Source organism: Trachypithecus francoisi, unplaced genomic scaffold, assembly GCF_009764315.1.
Source record: "Trachypithecus francoisi isolate TF-2019V2 unplaced genomic scaffold, Tfra_2.0 Lachesis_group8, whole genome shotgun sequence".
Classification (NCBI taxonomy): Eukaryota; Metazoa; Chordata; class Mammalia; order Primates; family Cercopithecidae; genus Trachypithecus; species Trachypithecus francoisi.
This window is the reverse complement of record NW_022681473.1, coordinates 106584456-106588772: the sequence shown is the minus strand read 5'-3', so window position 1 is coordinate 106588772 and position 4317 is coordinate 106584456. Positions and strand designations below refer to the sequence as shown.

At 42.8% G+C, this 4317-nt stretch overlaps 1 long non-coding RNA gene across 1 annotated transcript; it reads right to left on the bottom strand.

The window, feature by feature from the left end:
- Positions 1–306: 306 nt before the first annotated feature.
- Positions 307–3756, bottom strand: LOC117080879. Its single transcript, XR_004435999.1, has 3 exons — positions 3220–3756; positions 2944–3051; positions 307–562 (listed from the first exon to the last, which is right to left on the bottom strand). It is a non-coding gene; the product is annotated as an uncharacterized LOC117080879 (long non-coding RNA).
- Between the last annotated feature and the right edge of the window lie 561 nt (positions 3757–4317).

Below are 4317 nucleotides of genomic sequence, written 5' to 3'. Positions count from 1 at the left end.
CGGGCTGTGACTTCCATGAAGCTAAATATGGCATCTTCATATATTTTTTTCAGCACAGTGTTGGACATATAACAGGTGCTCTATAATTATTCAGCTTCAGTTTTTAAATTCAATTTAAACATTATTTGGTAGATGAATGAATGGGTGTATTCCAAATCCTAGGTTTCAGCCCAACATAGTGCCATTCTTGATCATTAACTTAGTAATTAAAACTTATAAAGAGTGAATAAAAGTAGGAGACACATTTTGACAATTAGTATTTAATTAGTGTTTATTATTTAATCAACATTATTCATTAGCTTTAATTTAATCATGTTCAAATAGAATCTATTATCATACAGATTACATTTGCTCCTTTCCTTTCATGGTTGCTCCTAGGCTGAAAACAGAGGAAGGTGGGAAGCCCTTGTTCAGTGTAGATATCCCAGTCTTAGAGATGATCTTCACTTAGATATAAAGATAAGCCAAGTTAAAGCTGGGACTGAGTTTTAGGTTGCCACTCCACTTCTTTAGTAAACTTCTTTAGGTTCCAACAGAGGGAGCTCCATACTGCTTAGCATCACTGCGGTGTGGGGCACACAGATGCTTCAGTAAGAACGCATTCACTCATCCAGCAAGTGCATATCGAGCATCTACTATGTGCCTAACAGTTAGATGTTGGGGATATAGAGACATGAACCCTGCCCTGAAGGGATTCAGTCTACAGTAGAGGCAGACGTGTAAACAAGTAATGACCACACAGTGCAGCAAGGGCTATAATAAAGGTGTCCCAAGGTGCTAAGGGAACTATTAACTCCAGGTCCAGGCGACAGGGAAGGCTTCATGGAATGTGAGCTTAATTTTGAAAGGCAAATAAGAGTTGATCAGCTGGATAAAGTAGACAGAACATATGTACAAATACATATGTGGAGGTAAGAACAAGCATGTGATTAGTTTGCCATAGTGATGAATAAGGCTTAAGGAGCCTGGAAAATGGGGAAAGAGGGGCTGGTTAGTTAACAGGGGCAGATCATGAAAGGGCTTAATCTGTTAATTAAGAAGAGCCAGTTAATGTATACATCCAGCTCAATAAGATAAGAGACCTTAAAGTAAATGGAAAATTATACCTTTATTATAGTTATGCACAAAACAGTTTTTAAAGAGTTTTTTGTTGTTGTTGTTGTTGTTGTTTTGAGACAGAGTCTTACTCTGTTGCCCAGGCTGGAGTGCAGTGGCATGATCTCGGCTCACTGCAACCTCCGTCTCCTGGGTTCAAGCGATTCTCCTGTGTCAGCCTCCTGAGTAGCTGGGACTATAGGCGCGTACCACCACGCCCAGCTAATTTTTGTATTTTTAGTAGAGACGGGGTTTCACCATGTTGGCCAGGATGGCCTTGATCTCCTGATCTAATGCTCTGCCCACCTCGGTCTTCCAAAGTGCTGGGATTACAGGTGTGAGCCACCAATCCTGACCTAAAGAGCTTTTTTTTTTTTTTTTTGAGACGGAGTCTCGCTCTGTCGCCCGGGCTGGAGTGCAGTGGCCGGATCTCAGCTCACTGCAAGCTCCGCCTCCCGGGTTTACCGCCATTCTCCCGCCTCAGCCTCCGAGTAGCTGGGACTACAGGCGCCCGCCACCTCGCCTGGCTAGTTTTTTGTATTTTTTAGTAGAGACGGGGTTTCACAGTGTTAGCCAGGATGGTCTCGATCTCCTGACCTCGTGATCCACCCGTCTCGGCCTCCCAAAGTGCTGGGATTACAGGCTTGAGCCACCGCGCCCGGCCCCCTAAAGAGCTTTTAAAGAGAATTTTGTCTTTTAAAGAATGCTCAGGGGCCATTTATGCACTTCACTAGTCATCATATTTATGATTTTATACTCAGTGCCTAGTTTGGTCATTCACTTTCTCACTTTCTTTGGATTTGATCTACATGACTTTTAAATGTGTCCAAAAAGCCCATTCTCAAAAGCATGAAGATTTGCCATCATTAAAAATCTCAAGGCTGGGCACAGTGGCTCATGTCTGTAATTCTAGCACTTTGGGAGGCTGTGGCGGATGCATCACTTGAGGTCAAGAGTTTGAGACTAGCCTGGCCAACATGGTGAAATCCTGTCTCTTCTAAAAATACAAATAAAATACAGAATTAAGCGGGCATGGTGGCACGTGCCTGTAGTCCCAGCTACTAGGGAGGCTGAGGTGGGAGAATCGCTTGAGCCCAGGAGGCAGAGGTTGCAGGGAGCCGAGACTGCGCGACTGCACTCCAGCCTGCGCAACAGAGCAAGACCCTGGTTTAAAAAAAAAAAAAAAAAAATCGAAAAATATTATGATTCAAACTCCTAGGGCAATTCTTAAAATGTTCTAGAAATATTTGGAATAATGTCAGCATCATTAGAATAAAAGCTTGTACCCAAGGTGACAACTTTAAATGAAAATTTTTCTTTGGCTTTAAAAGTCTCCTTTCCTCTTGGTTACTGCTAATGTAGCTCAGCAGATATTGACACTCAAGAGAGCATATAACATTGGAACAAACTGCAAGAAAAGAGCGATGTTGCTGGGACTTTTTCCTGAGCTTTCCAAAGCTAAGGGTGGACCCCCTCACTGAGCTAGGCAGGAAGGCCTTCCCTCTTTAGCTCTGACTCACCTGAGAAGACTCATACCCTGTCTGCCTGGACAAGCAGCTGGCTGCCCTTTCTACCCAGAAAGGCTTCTCAACTGACAAGTCCAACCTGCTTGTTCTCTTGAAGCTTCAGGCCTCAATGGGAAATGGAGGGGAAGGTAGAAAGGCTGAAACGCCTTAGCTAACTCAGCACCTTTGCTGCTTTTCAGCATTTGGCAGATCTATGATGACGCCTCCTGCCATACAATTTGCAACACCTGCACTGTTCTATAACCTGTCCAGTGAGTCCTCTGATCACAGCCTTGGATGTTGTGACAATGTCAAATTACTTGTAATAACTTTAAATACTTACTCTCAGGTTTTGTATTTATCTCCTTAAGGACCAGTGACAGTTTCCAGGTGGTCTGCAGGCTACACTTTGAGATGCATTGTCCCAATTTTTTTCAGTGAACAGAAAGTTCTGGAAAGATGAATAGGTAAGGTGTAAAAGAATCTGGTCCCGTGTTAGCATATTGAAAGCCCTGAGGAGTACTGTAGCTAAAACCAAACCAAAACAAAATTCTGTTTCATTAGTTTAATCTAGCGTTTTCCCTTATGTAGAGAATCTTTTCTGTTGTTCAATATCTACTGATATCTTGAGGAGTAGTGTCTTGTCCAGACGCCCATCTAGGAGATGTTAGTGTAATAGGTCTCCAAGGCTTCTTGCAATTCTGAGTTTTAAACAGGCAAACTCTTCCCGTTGCTTGAGTTATTGATTCCATACTCCTCCCTGCTTATGACATTATCTCAAACAAAACGCGTCTGCTGCCCCTCTTTTCTCCCCTGAGATGGCTGTTGTGAAAAGAGCAAAGAACAAGAGGTGGAGTTACAGTAAGTCAAGGACCCCGGACAGAAAGTTGCTGAGGCTGAGGCCAGGGAAAACAAGAATTACTGGTGGGGATTACAAGTCAGGTCTTGCCATGAGCTTCTAAGCTTCCACTTGCTGTTCTTCAAGTAGGCTACTTGCAAGATCAGCTTTCCTCCAAAAAGCTGATGTCTGTTTTCAAACGTAAGCTCACTGTCTCAGTGGTGTTGATGGATCAAAATGTTTAATGGTGTTGGAAAAGGTGGAGCCTTTTTCCACTCTGCCGGGCACGGTGTACCTCTTGCAGAGACTCCACCTAACCTTCAGATTTTCCTCTACCCCTCTTCCTATTCTGATTCAGTGAGTGCTCCATGCAACCACTTTTGCATACCTATGCTTAAATCCTTATATGTGTACAAAACCCATTAATAATGCCTATTATTTTTAGAAAAAAAGGTAAAACTTCTTTAGCATTACTGACAAGTCTCTGTTGCCTTTCTCTTTCACACTTATTTAAAATACCCATCACTTCTTAGAATTTCCCTGACATCATCAGACTTCAGTGAAAAACCCTTGGACTAAACTGGAGACAAACGACTCTCACCTTCGACAGCTCCTTTCCTGCTGCTCTGCCTCTTCTGTCTTAAGCTTGTTTTGTGGAGGAAGGACCATGGAATTTGGAATTAAAGTCCAGTTGTACTACTTCCCAGCTATGTGAACTTGGGCAAGTTACTAAATGTCCTAGTGTCGTTTTCCTCATCTGTGAAATGAGAGATTAATAAAGTACTTTCTAAGGTTGTTGTGAGATGTAAAGATATTAAAAGAAAATTACTGCCTGGGTGCGGTGGCTTGCGCCTGTAATCCCAGCACTTGGAGAGGACA